The sequence below is a fragment of the Rhipicephalus microplus genome, chromosome 4 (assembly GCF_043290135.1).
Source record: "Rhipicephalus microplus isolate Deutch F79 chromosome 4, USDA_Rmic, whole genome shotgun sequence".
Lineage (NCBI taxonomy): Eukaryota > Metazoa > Arthropoda > Arachnida > Ixodida > Ixodidae > Rhipicephalus > Rhipicephalus microplus.
In genome coordinates, this window is record NC_134703.1 from 189,855,203 (window position 1) to 189,873,074 (window position 17,872).

Genomic DNA, 17,872 nt, shown 5'->3' on the forward strand with positions numbered 1-17,872 from the left:
AGGCGTTGCAAAAGAACCGGAACAGCGTGAAAGACACGTAATAATGTGCAACAGCTAAAATAAAGCGGTTTTACCGAAACGCAAGAACTGTTGAATCCCGCTTTCACTCTTCTCCCGTCAGCCGAAATAGCTCAGTTGGGAGAGCGTTAGACTGAAGATCTAAAGATCCCTGGTTCGATCCCGGGTTTCCGCGTCCAAAGCACATTTTTGTTAAATCTGTCGGTATGCAAGTATTTTGCAATAATTCTAACGAGTGAAACGATTACGCAGGTGAACACACATGCTTGATAAAAAAATGCTGATTCAGAATGCATCGCGGCAGTAGGCGTTGCGAAAGAACCGGAACAGCGTAAAGACATGTAATAATGTGCAACAGCTAAAATAAAGTGGTTTTACCGAAACGCAAGAACTGTTGAATCCCGCTTTCACTCTTTTCCCGTCTGCCAAAATAGCTCAGTTGGGAGAGCGTTAGACTGAAGATCTAAAGGTCCCTGGTTCGATCCCGGGTTTCGGCGTTCAAAGCACATTTTTGTTAAATCTGTCGGTATGCAAGTATTTTGCAATAATTCTAACCAGTGAAACGGTTACGCAGGTGAACACACATGCTTGATAAAAAAATGCCGATTCAGAATGCATCGCGGCAGTAGGCGTTGCGAAAGAACCGGAACAGCGTAAAGACATGTAATAATGTGCAACAGCTAAAATAAAGCGGTTTTACCGAAACGCAAGAACTGTTGGATCCCGCTTTCACTCTTCTCCCGTCAGCCGAAATAGCTCAGTTGGGAGAGCGTTAGACTGAAGATCTAAAGATCCCTGGTTCGATCCCGGGTTTCCACGTCCAAAGCACATTTTTGTTAAATCTGTTGGTATGCAAGTATTTTGCAATAATTCTAACGAGTGAAACGATTACGCAGGTGAACACACATGCTTGTTAAAAAATGCTGATTCAGAATGCATCGCGGCAGTAGGCGTTGCAAAAGAACCGGAACAGCGTGAAAGACATGTAATACTGTGCAACAGCTAAAATAAAGCGGTTTCACCGAAACCCAAGAACTGTTGAATCCCGCTTTCACTCTTCTCCCGTCTGCCGAATTAGCTCAGTTGAGAGAGCGTTAGACTGAAGATCTAAAGGTCCCTGGTTCGATCCCGGGTTTCGGCGTCCAAAGCACATTTTTGTTAAATCTGTTGGTACGCAAGTATTGTGCAATAATTCTAACGAGTGAAACGATTACGCAGGTGAACACACATGCTTGATAAAAAAATGCTGATTCAGAATGCATCGCGGCAGTAGGCGTTGCAAAAGAACCTGAACAGCGTGAAAGACACGTAATAATGTGCAACAGCTAAAATAAAGCGGTTTTACCGAAACGCAAGAACTGTTGAATCCCGCTTTCACTCTTCTCCCGTCACCGAAATAGCTCAGTTGGGAGAGCGTTAGACTGAAGATCCAAAGGTCCTTGGCTCGATCCCGGGTTTCGGCGTCCAAAGGACTTTTTTTTGTTAAATTTGTCGGTATACAAGTATTTGGCAATAATTCTAACCAGTGAAACGGTTACGCAGGTGAACACACATGCTTGATAAAAAAATGCCGATTCAGAATGCATCGCGGCAGTAGGCGTTGCGAAAGAACCGGAACAGCGTAAAGACATGTAATAATGTGCAACAGCTAAAATAAAGCGGTTTTACCTAAACGCAAGAACTGTTGGATCCCGCTTTCACTCTTCTCCCGTCAGCCGAAATAGCTCAGTTGGGAGAGCGTTAGACTGAAGATCTAAAGATCTCTGGTTCGATCCCGGGTTTCGGCGTCCAAAGCACATTTTTGTTAAATCTCTCGGTATGCAAGTATTTTGCAATAATTCTAACGAGTGAAACGGTTATGCAGGCGAACACACATGCTTGATAAAAAACTGCTGATTCAGAATGCATCGCGACAGTAGGCGTTGCAAAAGAACCGAAACAGCGTGAAATACATGTAATAAGGTGCAACAGCTAAAATAAAGCGGTTTTACCGAAACGCAAGAACTGTTGAATCCCGCTTTCACTCTTCTCCCGTCTGCCGAAATAGCTCAGTTGGGAGAGCGTTAGACTGAAGATCTAAAGGTCCATGGTTTGATCCCGGGTTCCGGCGTCCAAAGCACATTTTTGTTAAATCTGTCGGTATGCAAGTATTTTGCAATAATTCTAATGAGTGAAACGGTTACGCAGGTGAACACACATGCTTGATAAAAAAAATGCTGATTCAGAATGCATCGCGGCGGTAGGCGTTGCAAAAGAACCGGAACAGCGTGAAAGACACGTAATAATGTGCAACAGCTAAAATAAAGCGGTTTTACCGAAACGCAAGAACTGTTGAATCCCGCTTTCACTCTTCTCCCGTCAGCCGAAATAGCTCAGTTGGGAGAGCGTTAGACTGAAGATCTAAAGATCCCTGGTTCGATCCCGGGTTTCCGCGTCCAAAGCACATTTTTGTTAAATCTGTCGGTATGCAAGTATTTTGCAATAATTCTAACGAGTGAAACGATTACGCAGGTGAACACACATGCTTGTTAAAAAAATGCTGATTCAGAATGCATCGCGGCAGTAGGCGTTGCAAAAGAACCGGAACAGCGTGAAAGACATGTAATAATGTGCAACAGTTAAAAGAAAGCGGTTTTACCGAAACGCAAGAACTGTTGAATCCCGCTTTCACTCTTCTCCCGGCTGCTGAAATAGCTCAGTTGGGAGAGCGTTAGACTGAAGATCTAAAGGTCCCTGGTTCGATCCCGGGTTTCGGCGTCCAAAGCACATTTTTGTTAAATCTGTCGGTATGCAAGTATTTTGCAATAATTCTAACGAGTGAAACGGTTACGCAGGTGAACACACATGCTTGATAAAAAAATGCTGATTCAGATTGCATCGCGGCAGTAGGCGTTGCGAAAGAACCGGAACAGCGTAAAGACTTGTAATAATGTGCAACAGCTAAAATAAAGCGGTTTTACCGAAACGCAAAAACTGTTGAATCCCGCTTTCACTCTTCTCCCGTCTGCCGAAATACCTCAGTTGGGAGAGCGTTAGACGGAAGATCCAAAGGTCCTTGGCTCGATCCCGGGTTTCGGCGTCCAAAGGACTTTTTTTTGTTAAACTTCTCGGTATATAAGTATTTGGCAATAATTCTAACGAGTGAAACGGTTACGCAGGTGAACACAAATGCTTGATAAAAAAATGCCGATTCAGAATGCATCGCGGCAGTAGGCGTTGCAAAAGAACCGGAACAGCGTGAAAGACATGTAATAATGTGCAACAGCTAAAATAAAGCGGTTTTACCGAAACGCAAGAACTGTTGAATCCCGCTTTCACTCTTCTCCCGTCTGCCGAAATAGCTCAGTTGGGAGAGCGTTGGACTGAAGATCTAAAGGTCCCTGGTTCGATACCGTGTTTCGGCGTCCAAAGCACTTTTTTTGTTAAATCTGTCGGTATGCAAGTATTTTGCAATAATTCTAACGAGTGAAACGGTTGCGCAGGTGAACACGCATGCTTGATAAAAAAATGCTGATTCAGAATGCATCGCGGCAGTAGGCGTTGAAAAAGAACCGGAACAGCGTGAAAGACATGTAATAATGTGCAACAGCTAAAATAAAGCGGTTTTACCGAAACGCAAGAACTGTTGAATCCCGCTTTCACTCTTCTCCCGTCTGCTGAAATAGCTCAGTTGGGAGAGCGTTAGACTGAAGATCTAAAGGTCCCTGGTTCGATCCCGGGTTTCGGCGTCCAAAGCACATTTTTGTTAAATCTGTCGGTATGCAAGTATTTTGCAATAATTCTAACTGTGAAACGGTTACGCAGGTGAACACACATGCTTGATAAAAAAATGCTGATTCAGAATGCATCGCGGCAGTAGGCGTTGCGAAAGAACCGGAACAGCGTAAAGACTTGTAATAATGTGCAACAGCTAAAATAAAGCGGTTTTACCGAAACGCAAAAACTGTTGAATTCCGCTTTCACTCTTCTCCCGTCTGCCGAAATAAGCTCAGTTGGGAGAGCGTTAGACTGAAGATCCAAAGGTCCTTGGCTCGATCCCGGGTTTCGGCGTCCAAAGGACTTTTTTTGTTAAACTTCTCGGTATACAAGTATTTGGCAATAATTCTAACGAGTGAAACGGTTACGCAGGTGAACACACATGCTTGAAAAAAATGCTGATTCAGATTGTACCGCAGCAGTAGGCGTTGCGAAAGAACCGGAACAGCGTAAAGACTTGTAATAATGTGCAACAGCTAAAATAAAGCGGTTTTACCGAAACGCAAGAACTGTTGAATCCCGCTTTCACTCTTCTCCCTTCTGCCGAAATAGCTCAGTTGGGAGAGCGTTAGACTGAAGATCTAAAGGTCCCTGGTTCGATCCGGGGTTTCGGCGTCCAAAGCACTTTTTTGGTAAATCTGTCGGTATGCAAGTATTGGGCAATAATTCTAACGAGTGAAACGATTACGCAGGGGAACACGTATGCTTGATAAAAAATGCTGATTCAGAATGCATCGCGGCAGTAGGCGTTGCAAAAGAACCGGAACAGCGTGAAAGACACGTAATAATGTGCAACAGCTAAAATAAAGCGGTTTTACCGAAACGCAAGAACTGTTGAATACCGCTTTCACTCTTCTCCCGTCTGCCGAAATAGCTCAGTTGGGAGAGCGTTAGACTGATGATCCAAAGGACCCTGGTTCGATCTCAGGTTTCGGCGTCCAAAGCACATTTTTGTTAAATCGGTCGGTATGCAAGTATTTTGCAATATTTCTATCGAGTGAAACGGTTACGCAGGTGAGCACACATGCTTGATAAAAAAATGCTGATTCATAATGCATCGCGGCAGTAGGCGTTGCAAAAGAACCGGAACAGCGTGAAAGACATGTAATAATGTGCAACAGCTAAAATAAAGTGGTTTTACCGAAACACAAGAACTGTTGAATCCCGCTTTCACTCTTCTCCCGTCTGCCGAAATAGCTCAGTTGGGAGAGCGTTAGACTGAAGATTTAAAGGTCCCTGGTTCGATCCCGGGTTTCGGCGTCTAAAGCACAATTTTTGTTAAATTTGTCGGTATGCAAGTATTTTGCAATCATTCTAACGAGTGAAACGCTTACGCAGGTGAACACACATGCTTGTTAAAAAAACGCTGATTCAGAATGCATCGCGGCAGTAGGCGTTGCAAAAGAACCGGAACAGCGTGAAAGACATGTAATAATGTGCAACAGCTAAAATAAAGCGGTTTTACCGAAACGCAAGAACTGTTGAATCCCGCTTTCACTCTTCTCCCGTCTGCCGAAATAGCTCAGTTGGGAGAGCGTTAGATTGAAGATCTAAAGGTCCCTGGTTCGATCCCGGGTTTCGGCGTCTAAAGCACAATTTTTGTTAAATTTGTCGGTATGCAAGTATTTTGCAATCATTCTAACGAGTGAAACGATTACGCAGGTGAACACACATGCTTGTTAAAAAAACGCTGATTCAGAATGCATCGCGGCAGTAGGCGTTGCAAAAGAACCGGAACAGCGTGAAAGACATGTAATAATGTGCAACAGCTAAAATAAAGCGGTTTTACCGAAACGCAAGAACTGTTGAATCCCGCTTTCACTCTTCTCCCGTCTGCCGAAATAGCTCAGTTGGGAGAGCGTTAGACTGAAGATCTAAAGGTCCCTTGTTCGATCCCGGGTTTCCGCGTCCAAAGCACATTTTTGTTAAAACTGTCGGTATGCAAGTATTTTGCAATAATTCTAACGAGTGAAACGGTTACGGAGGTGAACACACATGCTTGATAAAAAATGCTGATTCAAAATGCATCGCAGCAGTAGGCGTTGCAAAAGAACCGGAACAGCGTGAAAGACATGTAATAATGTGCAACAGCTAAAATAAAGCGGTTTTACCGAAACGCAAGAACTGTTGAATCCCGCTTTCACTCTTCTCCCGTCTGCCGAAATAGCTCAGTTGGGAGAGCGTTAGACTGAAGATCCAAAGGTCCTTGGCTCGATCCCGGGTTTCAGCGTCCAAAGCACTTTTTTTGTTAAACCTGTCGGTATACAAGTATTTTGCAATAATTCTAACGAGTGAAACGGTTATGCAGGTGAACACACATGCTTGATAAAAAAATGCTGATTCAGAATGCATCGCGGCAGTAGGCGTTGCAAAAGAACCGGAACAGCGTGAAAGACATGTAATATTGTGCAACAGCTAAAATAAAGCGGTTTTACCGAAACGCAAGAACTGTTGAATCCCGCTTTCACTCTTCTCCCGTCTGCCGAAATAGCTCAGTTGGGAGAGCGTTGGACTGAAGATCTAAAGGTCCCTGGTGCGATACCGGGTTTCGGCGTCCAAAGCACTTTTTTTGTTAAATTTGTCGGTATGCAAGTATTTTGCAATCATTCTAACGAGTGAAACGCTTACGCAGGTGAACACACATGCTTCTTAAAAAAACGCTGATTCAGAATGCATCGCGGCAGTAGGCGTTGCAAAAGAACCGGAACAGCGTGAAAGACAAGTAATAATGTGCAACAGCTAAAATAAAGCGGTTTTACCGAAACGCAAGAACTGTTGAATCCCGCTTTCACTCTTCTCCCGTCTGCCGAAATAGCTCAGTTGGGAGAGCGTTAGATTGAAGATCTAAAGGTCCCTGGTTCGATCCCGGGTTTCGGCGTCTAAAGCACAATTTTTGTTAAATTTGTCGGTATGCAAGTATTTTGCAATCATTCTAACGAGTGAAACGATTACGCAGGTGAACACACATGCTTGTTAAAAAAACGCTGATTCAGAATGCATCGCGGCAGTAGGCGTTGCAAAAGAACCGGAACAGCGTGAAAGACATGTAATAATGTGCAACAGCTAAAATAAAGCGGTTTTACCGAAACGCAAGAACTGTTGAATCCCGCTTTCACTCTTCTCCCGTCTGCCGAAATAGCTCAGTTGGGAGAGCGTTAGACTGAAGATCTAAAGGTCCCTTGTTCGATCCCGGGTTTCCGCGTCCAAAGCACATCTTTGTTAAATCTGTCGGTATGCAAGTATTTTGCAATAATTCTAACGAGTGAAACGGTTACGGAGGTGAACACACATGCTTGATAAAAAATGCTGATTCAAAATGCATCGCAGCAGTAGGCGTTGCAAAAGAACCGGAACAGCGTGAAAGACATGTATTAATGTGCAACAGCTAAAATAAAGCGGTTTTACCGAAACGCAAGAACTGTTGAATCCCGCTTTCACTCTTCTCCCGTCTGCCGAAATAGCTCAGTTGGGAGAGCGTTAGACTGAAGATCCAAAGGTCCTTGGCTCGATCCCGGGTTTCGGCGTCCAAAGCACTTTTTTTGTTAAATCTGTCGGTATACAAGTATTTTGCAATAATTCTAACGAGTGAAACGGTTATGCAGGTGAACACACATGCTTGATAAAAAAATGTTGATTCAGAATGCATCGCGGCAGTAGGCGTTGCAAAAGAACCGGAACAGCGTGAAAGACATGTAATATTGTGCAACAGCTAAAATAAAGCGGTTTTACCGAAACGCAAGAACTGTTGAATCCCGCTTTCACTCTTCTCCCGTCTGCCGAAATAGCTCAGTTGGGAGAGCGTTGGACTGAAGATCTAAAGGTCCCTGGTGCGATACCGGGTTTCGGCGTCCAAAGCACTTTTTTTGTTAAATCTGTCGGTATGCAAGTATTTTGCAATAATTCTAACTAGTGAAACGGTTGCGCAGGTGAACACGCATGCTTGATAAAAAAATGCTGATTCAGAATGGATCGCGGCAGTAGGCGTTGCAAAAGCACCGGAACAGCGTGAAAGACATGTAATAATGTGCAACAGCTAAAATAAAGCGGTTTTACCGAAACGCAAGAACTGTTGAATCCCGCTTTCACTCTTCTCCTGTCTGCCGAAATAGCTCAGTTGGGAGAGCGTTAGACTGATGATCCAAAGGACCCTGGTTCGATCTCAGGTTTCGGCGTCCAAAGCACATTTTTGTTAAATCGGTCGGTATGCAAGTATTTTGCAATATTTCTATCGAGTGAAACGGTTACGCAGGTGAGACACATGCTTGATAAAAAAATGCTGATTCAGAATGCATCGCGGCAGTAGGCGTTGCAAAAGAACCGGAACAGCGTGAAAGACTTGTAATAATGTGCAACAGCTAAAATAAAGCGGTTTTACCGAAACGCAAGAACTGTTGAATCCCGCTTTCACTCTTCTCCAGTCTGCCGAAATAGCTCAGTTGGGAGAGCGTTAGACTGAAGATCTAAAGGTCCCTGGTTCGATCCCGGGTTTCGGCGTCCAAAGCTCATTTTTGTTAAATCTGTCGGTATGCAAGTATTTTGCAATAATTCTGACGAGTGAAACGGTTACGCAGGCGAACACACCTGCTTGATAAAAAACTGCTGATTCAGAATGCTTCGCGACAGTAGGCGTTGCAAAAGAACCGGAACAGCGTGAAAGACATGTAATAATGTGCAACAACTAAAATAAAGCGGTTTTACCGAAACGCAAGAACTGTTGAATCCCGCTTTCACTCTTCTCCCGTCTGCCGAAATAGCTCAGTTGGGAGAGCGTTAGACTGAAGATCTAAAGGTCCCTGGTTCGAGCCCGGGTTTCGGCGTCCAAAGCACATTTTTGGTACATCTGTCGGTATGCAAGTATTTTGCAATAATTCTAACGAGTGAAACGATTACGCAGGTGAACACACATGCTTGATAAAAAAAATGCTGATTCAGATTGCATCGCAGCAGTAGGCGTTGCAAAAGAACCGGAACAGCGTGAAAGACATGTATTAAAGTGCAACAGCTAAAATAAAGTGGTTTTACCGAAACGCAAGAACTGTTGAATCCCGCTTTCACTCTTCTCCCGTCTGCCGAAATAGCTCAGTTGGGAGAGCGTTAGACTGAAGATCTAAAGGTCCCTGGTTCGATCCCGGGTTTCCGCGTCCAAAGCACATTTTTGTTAAATCTGTCGGTATGCAAGTATTTTGCAATAATTCTAACGAGTGAAACGGTTACGCAGGTGAACACACATGCTTGATAAAAAAATGCTGATTCAGAATGCATCGCGGCAGTAGGCGTTGCAAAAGAACCGGAACAGCGTAAAGACTTGTAATAGTGTGCAACAGCTAAAATAAAGCGGTTTTACCGAAACGCAAGAACTGTTGAATCTCGCTTTCACTCTTCTCCCTTCTGCCGAAATAGCTCAGTTGGGAGAGCGTTAGACTGAAGATCTAAAGGTCCCTGGTTCGATCCCGGGTTTCGGCGTCCAAAGCACTTTTTTGGTAAATATGTCGGTATGCAAGTATTGTGCAATAATTCTAACGAGTGAAACGATTACGCAGGTGAACACACATGCTTGATAAAAAAATGCTGATTCAGAATGCATCGCGGCAGTAGGCGTTGCAAAAGAACCGGAACAGCGTGAAAGACACGTAATAATGTGCAACAGCTAAAATAAAGCGGTTTTACCGAAACGCAAGAACTGTTGAATACCGCTTTCACTCTTCTCCCGTCTGCCGAAATAGCTCAGTTGGGAGAGCGTTAGCCTGATGATCCAAAGGACCCTGGTTCAATCTCAGGTTCCGGCGTCCAAAGCACATTTTTGTTAAATCGGTCGGTATGCAAGTATTTTGCAATAATTCTATCGAGTGAAACGGTTACGCAGGTGAGCACACATGCTTGATGAAAAAATGCTGATTCAGAATGCATCGCGGCAGTAGGCGTTGCAAAAGAACCGGAACAGCGTGAAAGACATGTAATAATGTGCAACAGCTAAAATAAAGCGGGTTTACCGAAACGCAAGAACTGTTGAATCCCGCTTTCACTCTTCTCCCGTCTGCCGAAATAGCTCAGTTGGGAGAGCGTTAGACTGAAGATTTAAAGGTCCTTGGCTCGATCCCGGGTTTCGGCGTCCAAAGCACTTTTTTTGTTAAATCTGTCGGTATACAAGTATTTTGCAATAATTTTAACGAGTGAAACGGTTACGCAGGTGAACACACATGCTTGATAAAAAAATGCTGATTCAGAATGCTTCGCGGCAGTAGGCGTTGCAAAAGAACCGGAACAGCGTGAAAGACATGTATAATGTGCAACAGCTAAAATAAAGCGGTTTTACCGAAACGCAAGAACTGTTGAATCCCGCTTTCACTCTTCTCCCGTCTGCCGAAATAGCTCAGTTGGGAGAGCGTTAGACTGAAGATCTAAAGGTCCCTGGTTCGGTCCCGGGTTTCGGCGTCCAAAGCACATTTTGTTAAATCTGTCGGTATGCAAGTATTTTGCAATAATTCTAACGAGTGAAACGATTACGCAGGTGAACACACATGCTTGATAAAAAAATGATGATTCAGAATGCATCGCGACAGTAGGCGTTGCAAAAGAACCGGAACAGCGTGAAAGACTTGTAATAATGTGCAACAGCTAAAATAAAGCGGTTTTACCGAAACGCAAGAACTGTTGAATCCCGCTTTCACTCTTCTCCAGTCTGCCGAAATAGCTTAGTTGGGAGAGCGTTAGACTGAAGATCTAAAGGTCCCTGGTTCGATCCCGGGTTTCCGCGTCCAAAGCTCATTTTTGTTAAATCTGTCGGTATGCAAGTATTTTGCAATAATTCTGACGAGTGAAACGGTTACGCAGGCGAACACACCTGCTTGATAAAAAACTGCTGATTCAGAATGCATCGCGACAGTAGGCGTTGCAAAAGAACCGGAACAGCGTGAAAGACATGTAATAATGTGCAACAGCTAAAATAAAGCGGTTTTACCGAAACGCAAGAACTGTTGAATCGCGCTTTCACTCTTCTCCCGTCTGCCGAAATGGCTCAGTTGGGAGAGCGTTAGACTGAAGATCTAAAGGTCCCTGGTTCGATCCCGGGTTTCGGCGTCCAAAGCACATTTTTGGTACATCTGTCGGTATGCAAGTATTTTGCAATAATTCTAACGAGTGAAACGATTACGCAGGTGAACACACATGCTTGATAAAAAAATGCTGATTCAGAACGCATCGCGACAGTAGGCGTCAAAAGAACCGGAACAGCGTGAAAGACTTGTAATAATGTGCAACAGCTAAAATCAAGCGGTTTTACCGAAACGCAAGAACTGTTCAATCCCGCTTTCACTCTTCTCCCGTCTGCCGAAATGGCTCAGTTGGGAGAGCGTTAAACTGAAGATCTAAAGGTCCCTGGTTCGATCCCGGGTTTCGGCGTCCAAAGCACATTTTTGTTAAATCTGTCGGTATGCAAGTATTTTGCAATAATTCTAACGAGTGAAACCGTTACGCAGGCGAACACACCTGCTTGATAAAAAAACTGCTGATTCAGAATGCATCGCGACAGTAGGCGTTGCAAAAGAACCGGAACAGCGTGAAAGACATGTAATAATGTGCAACAGCTAAAATAAAGCGGTTTTACCGAAACGCAAGAACTGTTGAATTCCGCTTTCACTGTTCTCCCGTCTGCCGAAATAGCTCAGTTGGGAGAGCGTTAGACTGAAGATCTAAAGGTCCATGGTTCGATCCCGGGTTTCGGCGTTCAAAGCACATTTTTGTTAAATCTGTCGGTATGCAAGTATTTTGCTCTAATTCTAACGAGTGAAACGGTTACGCAGGTGAACACACATGCTTGATAAAAAAATGCTGATTCAGAATGCATCACGGCAGTAGGCGTTGCAAAAGAACCGGAACAGCGTGAAAGACATGTAATAATGTGCAACAGCTAAAATAAAGCGGTTTTACCGAAACGCAAGAACTGTTGAATCCCGCTTTCACTCTTCTCCCGTCTGCCGAAATAGCTCAGTTGGAAGAGCGTTAGACTGAAGATCCAAAGGTCCTTGGCTCGATCCCGGGTTTCGGCGTCCAAAGCACTTTTAGATGCGGAAGCATCTTATACTCGCGCCTTGTAGTGCGCCGTCCGCGCCGTCCGCGCCGTCCGCACCGCTTCTCGAACATTCGACAGCTGACGCGCGCGCATGCGCCGTTGCGCCGTCGCCCACCATCTGTGCCGCGCGCGCGCTTCTCCTTCGAGAACATTCAACAGCTGACAGTGCATGCGCCGTCGCGCTGTATATATACTCAAGGTCGGCGCTCGCTCGCTGAGTTGCCGCTCGTCGGTTGGTTTGTACGGCGCGTCAACGTCCAAGGTCGCGGTGAAATGAATTCTAACGAATCCACATACACAATCATCGACGTCCCTTCGACCAGCGCCGTCCTTTCGCATACGTGTGTACGTGTTCACTCATTTAACACCCCCTCCTACAACCACGTTAACCAATTTAGCCATCGACCCAAGTAAGTCGCAATTTAACACCCCATTTCACAACCACGTTAACTAATTTAGCCATCGACCCAAGTAAGTCCCACTTTAACACCCCGTTAACCAATTATATGCTCCGCATCCTCCTCAGTGTTCCCCCGCGGGAAGCTGCGGGCAATTTTTTTTTGTTAAATCTGTCGGTATACAAGTATTTTGCAATAATTTTAACGAGTGAAACGGTTACGCAGGTGAACACACATGCTTGATAAAAAATGCTGATTCAGAATGCATCGCGGCAGTAGGCGTTGCAAAAGAACCGGAACAGCGTGAAAGACATGTAATAATGTGCAACAGCTAAAATAAAGCGGTTTTACCGAAACGCAAGAACTGTTGAATCCCGCTTTCACTCTTCTCCCATCTGCCGAAATAGCTCAGTTGGGAGAGCGTTGGACTGAAGATCTAAAGGTCCCTGGTTCGATACCAGGTTTCGGCGTCCAAAGCACTTTTTTTGTTAAATCTGTCGGTATGCAAGTATTTTGCAATAATTCTAACGAGTGAAACGGTTGCGCAGGTGAACACGCATGCTTGATAAAAAAATGCTGATTCAGAATGCATCGCGGCAGTAGGCGTTGCAAAAGCACCGGAACAGCGTGAAAGACATGTAATAATGTGCAACAGCTAAAATAAAGCGGTTTTACCGAAACGCAAGAACTATTGAATCCCGCTTTCACTCTTCTCCCGTCTGCCGAAATAGCTCAGTTGGGAGAGCGTTAGACTGAAGATTTAAAGGTCCCTGGTTCGATCCCGGGTTGCGGCGTCCAAAGCACATTTTTGTTAAATCTGCCGGTATGCAAGTATTTTGCAATAATTCTAACGAGTGAAACGATAACGCAGGTGAACACACATGCTTGAAAAAAATGCTGATTCAGATTGTACCGCGGCAGTAGGCGTTGCGAAAGAACCGGAACAGCGTAAAGACTTGTAATAATGTGCAACAGCTAAAATAAAGCGGTTTTACCGAAACGCAAGAACTGTTCAATCCCGCTTTCACTCTTCTCCCGTCTGCCGAAATAGCTCAGTTGGGAGAGCGTTAGACTGAAGATCCAAAGGTCCTTGGCTCGATCCCGGGTTTCGGCGTCCAAAGCACATTTTTGTTAAATCTGTCGGTATGCAAGTATTTTGCAATAATTCTAACGAGTGAAACGTATACGCAGGTGAACACACATGCTTGATAAAAAATGCTGATTCAGAATGGATCGCGGCAGTAGGCGTTGCAAAAGAACCGGAACAGCGTCAAAGACATGTAATAATGTGGAACAGCTAAAATAAAGCGGTTTTACCGAAACGCAAGAACTGTTCAATCCCGCTTTCACTCTTCTCCCGTCTGCCGAAATAGCTCAGTTGGGAGAGCGTTAGACTGAAGATCTAAAGGTCCCTGGTTCGATCCCGGGTTTAGGCGTCCAAAGCAATTTTTTTGTTAAATCTGTCGGAATACAAGTATTTTGCAATAATTCTAACAAGTGAAACGGTTACGCAGGTGAACACACATGCTTGATAAAAAAATACTGATTCAGAATGCATCGCGGCAGTAGGCGTTGCAAAGGAACCGGAACAGCGTGAAAGACATGTAATATTGTGCAACAGCTAAAATAAAGCGGTTTTACCGAAACGCAAGAACTGTTGAATCCCGCTTTCACTCTTCTCCCGTCTGCCGAAATAGCTCAGTTGGGAGAGCGTTAGACTGAAGATTTAAAGGTCCCTTGTTCGATCCCGGGTTTCCGCGTCCAAAGCACATTTTTGTTAAATCTGTCGGTATGCAAGTATTTTGCAATAATTCTAACGAGTGAAACGGTTACGCAGGTGAACACACATGCTTGATAAAAAAATGCTGATTCAGAATGCATCGTGGCAGTAGGCGTTGCAAAAGAACCGGAACAGCGTGAAAGACATGTAATAATGTGCAACAGCAAAAATAAAGCGGTTTTACCGAAACGCAAGAACTGTTGAATCCCGCTTTCACTCTTCTCCCGTCTGCCGAAATAGCTCAGTTGGGAGAGCGTTAGACTGAAGATCCAAAGGTCCCTGGTTCAATCCCGGGTTTTGGCGTCCAAAGCACATTTTTGTTAAATCTGTCGGTATGCAAGTATTTTGCAATAATTCTAACGAGTGAAACGTATACGCAGGTGAACACACATGCTTGAAAAAAATGCTGATTCAGATTGTACCGCGGCAGTAGGCGTTGCAAAAGAACCGGAACAGCGTCAAAGACATGTAATAATGTGCAACAGCTAAAATAAAGCGGTTTTACCGAAACGCAAGAACTGTTCAATCCCGCTTTCACTCTTCTCCCGTCTGCCGAAATAGCTCAGTTGGGAGAGCGTTAGACTGAAGATTTAAAGGTCCCTTGTTCGATCCCGGGTTTCCGCGTCCAAAGCACATTTTTGTTAAATCTGTCGGTATGCAAGTATTTCGCAATAATTCTAACGAGTGAAACGATAACGCAGGTGAACACACATGCTTGAAAAAAATGCTGATTCAGATTGTACCGCGGCAGTAGGCGTTGCGAAAGAACCGGAACAGCGTAAAGACTTGTAATAATGTGCAACAGCTAAAATAAAGCGGTTTTACCGAAACGCAAGAACTGTTCAATCCCGCTTTCACTCTTCTCCCGTCTGCCGAAATAGCTCAGTTGGGAGAGCGTTACACTGAAGATCCAAAGGTCCTTGGCTCGATCCCGGGTTTCGGCGTCCAAAGCACATTTTTGTTAAATCTGTCGGTATGCAAGTATTTTGCAATAATTCTAACGAGTGAAACGTATACGCAGGTGAACACACATGCTTGAAAAAAATGCTGATTCAGATTGTACCGTGGCAGTAGGCGTTGCAAAAGAACCGGAACAGCGTCAAAGACATGTAATAATGTGCAACAGCTAAAATAAAGCGGTTTTACTGAAACGCAAGAACTGTTCAATCCCGCTTTCACTCTTCTCCCGTCTGCCGAAATAGCTCAGTTGGGAGAGCGTTAGACTGAAGATCTAAAGGTCCCTGGTTCGATCCCGGGTTTAGGCGTCCAAAGCAATTTTTTTGTTAAATCTGTCGGAATACAAGTATTTTGCAATAATTCTAACAAGTGAAACGGTTACGCAGGTGAACACACATGCTTGATAAAAAAATACTGATTCAGAATGCATCGCGGCAGTAGGCGTTGCAAAAGAACCGGAACAGCGTGAAAGACATGTAATATTGTGCAACAGCTAAAATAAAGCGGTTTTACCGAAACGCAAGAACTGTTGAATCCCGCTTTCACTCTTCTCCCGTCTGCCGAAATAGCTCAGTTGGGAGAGCGTTAGACTGAAGATTTAAAGGTCCCTTGTTCGATCCCGGGTTTCCGCGTCCAAAGCACATTTTTGTTAAATCTGTCGGTATGCAAGTATTTTGCAATAATTCTAACGAGTGAAACGGTTACGCAGGTGAACACACATGCTTGATAAAAAAATGCTGATTCAGAACGCATCGTGGCAGTAGGCGTACAAAAGAACCGGAACAGCGTGAAAGACATGTAATAATGTGCAACAGCAAAAATAAAGCGGTTTTACCGAAACGCAAGAACTGTTAAATCCCGCTTTCACTCTTCTCCCGTCTGCCGAAATAGCTCAGTTGGGAGAGCGTTAGACTGAAGATTTAAAGGTCCCTGGTTCGATCCCGGGTTTCGGCGTCCAAAGCACATTTTTGTTAAATCTGTCGGTATGCAAGTATTTTGCAATAATTCTAACGAGTGAAACGATTACGCAGGTGAACACACATGCTTGTTAAAAAAACGCTGATTCAGAATGCATCGCGGCAGTAGGCGTTGCAAAAGAACCGGAACAGCGTGAAAGACATGTAATAATGTGCAACAGCTAAAATAAAGCGGTTTCACCGAAACGCAAGAACTCTTAAATCACGCTTTCACTCTTCTCCCGTCTGCAGAAATAGCTCAGTTGGGAGAGCGTTAGAGTGAAGATCTAAAGGTCCCTTGTTCGATCCCGGGTTTCCACGTCCAAAGCACATTTTTGTTAAATCTGTCGGTATGCAAGTATTTTGCAATAATTCTAACGAGTGAAACGGTTACGCAGGTGAACACACATGCTTGATAAAAAAATGCTGATTCAGAATGCATCGCGGCAGTAGGCGTTGCAAACGAACCGGAACAGCGTGAAAGACATGTAATATTGTGCAACAGCTAAAATAAAGCGGTTTCACCGAAACGCAAGAACTGTTGAATCCCGCTTTCACTCTTCTCCCGTCTGCCGAAATAGCTCAGTTGGGAGAGCGTTAGACTGAAGATTTAAAGGTCCCTTGTTCGATCCCGGGTTTCGGCGTCCAAAGCACAATTTTGTTAAATCTGTCGGTATGCAAGTATTTTGCAATAATTCTAACGAGTGAAACGGTTACGCAGGTGAACACACATGCTTGATAAAAAAATGCTGATTCAGAATGCATCGTGGCAGTAGGCGTTGCAAAAGAACCGGAACAGCGTGAAAGACATGTAATAATGTGCAACAGCAAAAATAAAGCGGTTTTACCGAAACGCAAGAACTGTTGAATCCCGCTTTCACTCTTCTCCCATCTGCCGAAATATCTCAGTTGGGAGAGCGTTAGACTGAAGATCCAAAGGTCCCTGGTTCAATCCCGGGTTTCGGCGTCCAAAGCACACTTTTGTTAAATCTGTCGGTATGCAAGTATTTTGCAATAATTCTAACGAGTGAAACGGTTACGCAGGTGAGCACACATGCTTGATAAAAAATGCTGATTCAGAATGCATCGCGGCAGTAGGCGTTGCAAAAGAACCGGAACAGCGTGAAAGACATGTAATAATGTGCAACAGCTAAAATAAAGCGGTTTTACTGAAACGCAAGAACTGTTGAATCCCGCTTTCACTCTTCTCCCGTCTGCCGAAATAGCTCAGTTGGGAGAGCGTTAGACTGAAGATTTAAAGGTCCCTGGTTCGATCCCGGGTTTCGGCGTCCAAAGCACATTTTTGTTAAGTCTGTCGGTATGCAAGTATTTTGAAATAATTCTAACGAGTGAAACGATTACGCAGGTGAACACACATGCTTGTTAAAAAAACGCTGATTCAGAATGCATCGCGGCAGTAGGCGTTGCAAAAGAACCGGAACAGCGTGAAAGACATGTAATATTGTGCAACAGCTAAAATAAAGCGGTTTCACCGAAACGCAAGAACTGTTGAATCCCGCTTTCACTCTTCTCCCGTCTGCCGAAATAGCTCAGTTGGGAGAGCGTTAGACTGAAGATTTAAAGGTCCCTTGTTCGATCCCGGGTTTCCGCGTCCAAAGCACATTTTTGTTAAATCTGTCGGTATGCAAGTATTTTGCAATAATTCTAACGAGTGAAACGGTTACGCAGGTGAACACACATGCTTGATAAAAAAATGCTGATTCAGAATGCATCGTGGCAGTAGGCGTTGCAAAAGAACCGGAACAGCGTGAAAGACATGTAATATTGTGCAACAGCTAAAATAAAGCGGTTTTACCGAAACGCAAGAACTGTTGAATCCCGCTTTCACTCTTCTCCCGTCTGCCGAAATAGCTCAGTTGGGAGAGCGTTAGACTGAAGATTTAAAGGTCCCTTGTTCGATCCCGGGTTTCCGCGTCCA

The 17,872-nt window shown here is 44.4% G+C and overlaps 53 non-coding genes across 53 annotated transcripts; all 53 read left to right on the plus strand.

Annotated features, from left to right (window-relative positions):
- Window positions 1-120: 120 nt before the first annotated feature.
- On the plus strand, window positions 121-193 carry TRNAF-GAA (transfer RNA phenylalanine (anticodon GAA)). Its single transcript has one exon. It is a non-coding gene; the product is annotated as a tRNA-Phe (tRNA).
- A 249-nt stretch (window positions 194-442) lies between these two features.
- On the plus strand, window positions 443-515 carry TRNAF-GAA (transfer RNA phenylalanine (anticodon GAA)). Its single transcript has one exon. It is a non-coding gene; the product is annotated as a tRNA-Phe (tRNA).
- A 249-nt stretch (window positions 516-764) lies between these two features.
- On the plus strand, window positions 765-837 carry TRNAF-GAA (transfer RNA phenylalanine (anticodon GAA)). Its single transcript has one exon. It is a non-coding gene; the product is annotated as a tRNA-Phe (tRNA).
- A 249-nt stretch (window positions 838-1,086) lies between these two features.
- Window positions 1,087-1,159, plus strand: TRNAF-GAA (transfer RNA phenylalanine (anticodon GAA)). The gene has a single exon. It is a non-coding gene; the product is annotated as a tRNA-Phe (tRNA).
- A 249-nt stretch (window positions 1,160-1,408) lies between these two features.
- On the plus strand, window positions 1,409-1,481 carry TRNAF-GAA (transfer RNA phenylalanine (anticodon GAA)). Its single transcript has one exon. It is a non-coding gene; the product is annotated as a tRNA-Phe (tRNA).
- A 251-nt stretch (window positions 1,482-1,732) lies between these two features.
- TRNAF-GAA (transfer RNA phenylalanine (anticodon GAA)) lies at window positions 1,733-1,805 on the plus strand. Its single transcript has one exon. It is a non-coding gene; the product is annotated as a tRNA-Phe (tRNA).
- Window positions 1,806-2,055: 250 nt separating this feature from the next.
- On the plus strand, window positions 2,056-2,128 carry TRNAF-GAA (transfer RNA phenylalanine (anticodon GAA)). The gene has a single exon. It is a non-coding gene; the product is annotated as a tRNA-Phe (tRNA).
- A 251-nt stretch (window positions 2,129-2,379) lies between these two features.
- Window positions 2,380-2,452, plus strand: TRNAF-GAA (transfer RNA phenylalanine (anticodon GAA)). The gene has a single exon. It is a non-coding gene; the product is annotated as a tRNA-Phe (tRNA).
- A 250-nt stretch (window positions 2,453-2,702) lies between these two features.
- Window positions 2,703-2,775, plus strand: TRNAF-GAA (transfer RNA phenylalanine (anticodon GAA)). Its single transcript has one exon. It is a non-coding gene; the product is annotated as a tRNA-Phe (tRNA).
- Window positions 2,776-3,349: 574 nt separating this feature from the next.
- TRNAF-GAA (transfer RNA phenylalanine (anticodon GAA)) lies at window positions 3,350-3,422 on the plus strand. The gene has a single exon. It is a non-coding gene; the product is annotated as a tRNA-Phe (tRNA).
- Window positions 3,423-3,673: 251 nt separating this feature from the next.
- On the plus strand, window positions 3,674-3,746 carry TRNAF-GAA (transfer RNA phenylalanine (anticodon GAA)). Its single transcript has one exon. It is a non-coding gene; the product is annotated as a tRNA-Phe (tRNA).
- A 248-nt stretch (window positions 3,747-3,994) lies between these two features.
- TRNAF-GAA (transfer RNA phenylalanine (anticodon GAA)) lies at window positions 3,995-4,068 on the plus strand. The gene has a single exon. It is a non-coding gene; the product is annotated as a tRNA-Phe (tRNA).
- Window positions 4,069-4,316: 248 nt separating this feature from the next.
- TRNAF-GAA (transfer RNA phenylalanine (anticodon GAA)) lies at window positions 4,317-4,389 on the plus strand. Its single transcript has one exon. It is a non-coding gene; the product is annotated as a tRNA-Phe (tRNA).
- A 249-nt stretch (window positions 4,390-4,638) lies between these two features.
- Window positions 4,639-4,711, plus strand: TRNAI-GAU (transfer RNA isoleucine (anticodon GAU)). Its single transcript has one exon. It is a non-coding gene; the product is annotated as a tRNA-Ile (tRNA).
- Window positions 4,712-4,961: 250 nt separating this feature from the next.
- TRNAF-GAA (transfer RNA phenylalanine (anticodon GAA)) lies at window positions 4,962-5,034 on the plus strand. The gene has a single exon. It is a non-coding gene; the product is annotated as a tRNA-Phe (tRNA).
- Window positions 5,035-5,285: 251 nt separating this feature from the next.
- On the plus strand, window positions 5,286-5,358 carry TRNAF-GAA (transfer RNA phenylalanine (anticodon GAA)). The gene has a single exon. It is a non-coding gene; the product is annotated as a tRNA-Phe (tRNA).
- Window positions 5,359-5,609: 251 nt separating this feature from the next.
- On the plus strand, window positions 5,610-5,682 carry TRNAF-GAA (transfer RNA phenylalanine (anticodon GAA)). Its single transcript has one exon. It is a non-coding gene; the product is annotated as a tRNA-Phe (tRNA).
- A 249-nt stretch (window positions 5,683-5,931) lies between these two features.
- On the plus strand, window positions 5,932-6,004 carry TRNAF-GAA (transfer RNA phenylalanine (anticodon GAA)). Its single transcript has one exon. It is a non-coding gene; the product is annotated as a tRNA-Phe (tRNA).
- A 251-nt stretch (window positions 6,005-6,255) lies between these two features.
- Window positions 6,256-6,328, plus strand: TRNAF-GAA (transfer RNA phenylalanine (anticodon GAA)). The gene has a single exon. It is a non-coding gene; the product is annotated as a tRNA-Phe (tRNA).
- Window positions 6,329-6,579: 251 nt separating this feature from the next.
- TRNAF-GAA (transfer RNA phenylalanine (anticodon GAA)) lies at window positions 6,580-6,652 on the plus strand. The gene has a single exon. It is a non-coding gene; the product is annotated as a tRNA-Phe (tRNA).
- Window positions 6,653-6,903: 251 nt separating this feature from the next.
- On the plus strand, window positions 6,904-6,976 carry TRNAF-GAA (transfer RNA phenylalanine (anticodon GAA)). The gene has a single exon. It is a non-coding gene; the product is annotated as a tRNA-Phe (tRNA).
- Window positions 6,977-7,225: 249 nt separating this feature from the next.
- On the plus strand, window positions 7,226-7,298 carry TRNAF-GAA (transfer RNA phenylalanine (anticodon GAA)). The gene has a single exon. It is a non-coding gene; the product is annotated as a tRNA-Phe (tRNA).
- Window positions 7,299-7,549: 251 nt separating this feature from the next.
- On the plus strand, window positions 7,550-7,622 carry TRNAF-GAA (transfer RNA phenylalanine (anticodon GAA)). The gene has a single exon. It is a non-coding gene; the product is annotated as a tRNA-Phe (tRNA).
- Window positions 7,623-7,873: 251 nt separating this feature from the next.
- Window positions 7,874-7,946, plus strand: TRNAI-GAU (transfer RNA isoleucine (anticodon GAU)). The gene has a single exon. It is a non-coding gene; the product is annotated as a tRNA-Ile (tRNA).
- A 249-nt stretch (window positions 7,947-8,195) lies between these two features.
- Window positions 8,196-8,268, plus strand: TRNAF-GAA (transfer RNA phenylalanine (anticodon GAA)). The gene has a single exon. It is a non-coding gene; the product is annotated as a tRNA-Phe (tRNA).
- A 250-nt stretch (window positions 8,269-8,518) lies between these two features.
- TRNAF-GAA (transfer RNA phenylalanine (anticodon GAA)) lies at window positions 8,519-8,591 on the plus strand. The gene has a single exon. It is a non-coding gene; the product is annotated as a tRNA-Phe (tRNA).
- A 251-nt stretch (window positions 8,592-8,842) lies between these two features.
- TRNAF-GAA (transfer RNA phenylalanine (anticodon GAA)) lies at window positions 8,843-8,915 on the plus strand. The gene has a single exon. It is a non-coding gene; the product is annotated as a tRNA-Phe (tRNA).
- A 249-nt stretch (window positions 8,916-9,164) lies between these two features.
- Window positions 9,165-9,237, plus strand: TRNAF-GAA (transfer RNA phenylalanine (anticodon GAA)). Its single transcript has one exon. It is a non-coding gene; the product is annotated as a tRNA-Phe (tRNA).
- Window positions 9,238-9,487: 250 nt separating this feature from the next.
- On the plus strand, window positions 9,488-9,560 carry TRNAI-GAU (transfer RNA isoleucine (anticodon GAU)). Its single transcript has one exon. It is a non-coding gene; the product is annotated as a tRNA-Ile (tRNA).
- Window positions 9,561-9,810: 250 nt separating this feature from the next.
- TRNAF-GAA (transfer RNA phenylalanine (anticodon GAA)) lies at window positions 9,811-9,883 on the plus strand. The gene has a single exon. It is a non-coding gene; the product is annotated as a tRNA-Phe (tRNA).
- Window positions 9,884-10,133: 250 nt separating this feature from the next.
- Window positions 10,134-10,206, plus strand: TRNAF-GAA (transfer RNA phenylalanine (anticodon GAA)). Its single transcript has one exon. It is a non-coding gene; the product is annotated as a tRNA-Phe (tRNA).
- A 249-nt stretch (window positions 10,207-10,455) lies between these two features.
- Window positions 10,456-10,528, plus strand: TRNAF-GAA (transfer RNA phenylalanine (anticodon GAA)). Its single transcript has one exon. It is a non-coding gene; the product is annotated as a tRNA-Phe (tRNA).
- Window positions 10,529-10,778: 250 nt separating this feature from the next.
- On the plus strand, window positions 10,779-10,851 carry TRNAF-GAA (transfer RNA phenylalanine (anticodon GAA)). The gene has a single exon. It is a non-coding gene; the product is annotated as a tRNA-Phe (tRNA).
- Window positions 10,852-11,099: 248 nt separating this feature from the next.
- On the plus strand, window positions 11,100-11,172 carry TRNAF-GAA (transfer RNA phenylalanine (anticodon GAA)). The gene has a single exon. It is a non-coding gene; the product is annotated as a tRNA-Phe (tRNA).
- Window positions 11,173-11,423: 251 nt separating this feature from the next.
- Window positions 11,424-11,496, plus strand: TRNAF-GAA (transfer RNA phenylalanine (anticodon GAA)). Its single transcript has one exon. It is a non-coding gene; the product is annotated as a tRNA-Phe (tRNA).
- Window positions 11,497-11,746: 250 nt separating this feature from the next.
- Window positions 11,747-11,819, plus strand: TRNAF-GAA (transfer RNA phenylalanine (anticodon GAA)). Its single transcript has one exon. It is a non-coding gene; the product is annotated as a tRNA-Phe (tRNA).
- Window positions 11,820-12,637: 818 nt separating this feature from the next.
- TRNAF-GAA (transfer RNA phenylalanine (anticodon GAA)) lies at window positions 12,638-12,710 on the plus strand. The gene has a single exon. It is a non-coding gene; the product is annotated as a tRNA-Phe (tRNA).
- Window positions 12,711-12,961: 251 nt separating this feature from the next.
- TRNAF-GAA (transfer RNA phenylalanine (anticodon GAA)) lies at window positions 12,962-13,034 on the plus strand. Its single transcript has one exon. It is a non-coding gene; the product is annotated as a tRNA-Phe (tRNA).
- Window positions 13,035-13,281: 247 nt separating this feature from the next.
- TRNAF-GAA (transfer RNA phenylalanine (anticodon GAA)) lies at window positions 13,282-13,354 on the plus strand. Its single transcript has one exon. It is a non-coding gene; the product is annotated as a tRNA-Phe (tRNA).
- A 249-nt stretch (window positions 13,355-13,603) lies between these two features.
- TRNAF-GAA (transfer RNA phenylalanine (anticodon GAA)) lies at window positions 13,604-13,676 on the plus strand. The gene has a single exon. It is a non-coding gene; the product is annotated as a tRNA-Phe (tRNA).
- Window positions 13,677-13,927: 251 nt separating this feature from the next.
- On the plus strand, window positions 13,928-14,000 carry TRNAF-GAA (transfer RNA phenylalanine (anticodon GAA)). The gene has a single exon. It is a non-coding gene; the product is annotated as a tRNA-Phe (tRNA).
- A 250-nt stretch (window positions 14,001-14,250) lies between these two features.
- Window positions 14,251-14,323, plus strand: TRNAF-GAA (transfer RNA phenylalanine (anticodon GAA)). The gene has a single exon. It is a non-coding gene; the product is annotated as a tRNA-Phe (tRNA).
- Window positions 14,324-14,571: 248 nt separating this feature from the next.
- On the plus strand, window positions 14,572-14,644 carry TRNAF-GAA (transfer RNA phenylalanine (anticodon GAA)). The gene has a single exon. It is a non-coding gene; the product is annotated as a tRNA-Phe (tRNA).
- A 247-nt stretch (window positions 14,645-14,891) lies between these two features.
- Window positions 14,892-14,964, plus strand: TRNAF-GAA (transfer RNA phenylalanine (anticodon GAA)). The gene has a single exon. It is a non-coding gene; the product is annotated as a tRNA-Phe (tRNA).
- A 248-nt stretch (window positions 14,965-15,212) lies between these two features.
- On the plus strand, window positions 15,213-15,285 carry TRNAF-GAA (transfer RNA phenylalanine (anticodon GAA)). The gene has a single exon. It is a non-coding gene; the product is annotated as a tRNA-Phe (tRNA).
- A 251-nt stretch (window positions 15,286-15,536) lies between these two features.
- Window positions 15,537-15,609, plus strand: TRNAF-GAA (transfer RNA phenylalanine (anticodon GAA)). Its single transcript has one exon. It is a non-coding gene; the product is annotated as a tRNA-Phe (tRNA).
- Window positions 15,610-15,858: 249 nt separating this feature from the next.
- On the plus strand, window positions 15,859-15,931 carry TRNAF-GAA (transfer RNA phenylalanine (anticodon GAA)). The gene has a single exon. It is a non-coding gene; the product is annotated as a tRNA-Phe (tRNA).
- A 250-nt stretch (window positions 15,932-16,181) lies between these two features.
- TRNAF-GAA (transfer RNA phenylalanine (anticodon GAA)) lies at window positions 16,182-16,254 on the plus strand. Its single transcript has one exon. It is a non-coding gene; the product is annotated as a tRNA-Phe (tRNA).
- A 250-nt stretch (window positions 16,255-16,504) lies between these two features.
- Window positions 16,505-16,577, plus strand: TRNAF-GAA (transfer RNA phenylalanine (anticodon GAA)). The gene has a single exon. It is a non-coding gene; the product is annotated as a tRNA-Phe (tRNA).
- Window positions 16,578-16,827: 250 nt separating this feature from the next.
- On the plus strand, window positions 16,828-16,900 carry TRNAF-GAA (transfer RNA phenylalanine (anticodon GAA)). The gene has a single exon. It is a non-coding gene; the product is annotated as a tRNA-Phe (tRNA).
- Window positions 16,901-17,149: 249 nt separating this feature from the next.
- On the plus strand, window positions 17,150-17,222 carry TRNAF-GAA (transfer RNA phenylalanine (anticodon GAA)). The gene has a single exon. It is a non-coding gene; the product is annotated as a tRNA-Phe (tRNA).
- Window positions 17,223-17,472: 250 nt separating this feature from the next.
- TRNAF-GAA (transfer RNA phenylalanine (anticodon GAA)) lies at window positions 17,473-17,545 on the plus strand. Its single transcript has one exon. It is a non-coding gene; the product is annotated as a tRNA-Phe (tRNA).
- A 250-nt stretch (window positions 17,546-17,795) lies between these two features.
- Window positions 17,796-17,868, plus strand: TRNAF-GAA (transfer RNA phenylalanine (anticodon GAA)). The gene has a single exon. It is a non-coding gene; the product is annotated as a tRNA-Phe (tRNA).
- Window positions 17,869-17,872: the final 4 nt, after the last annotated feature.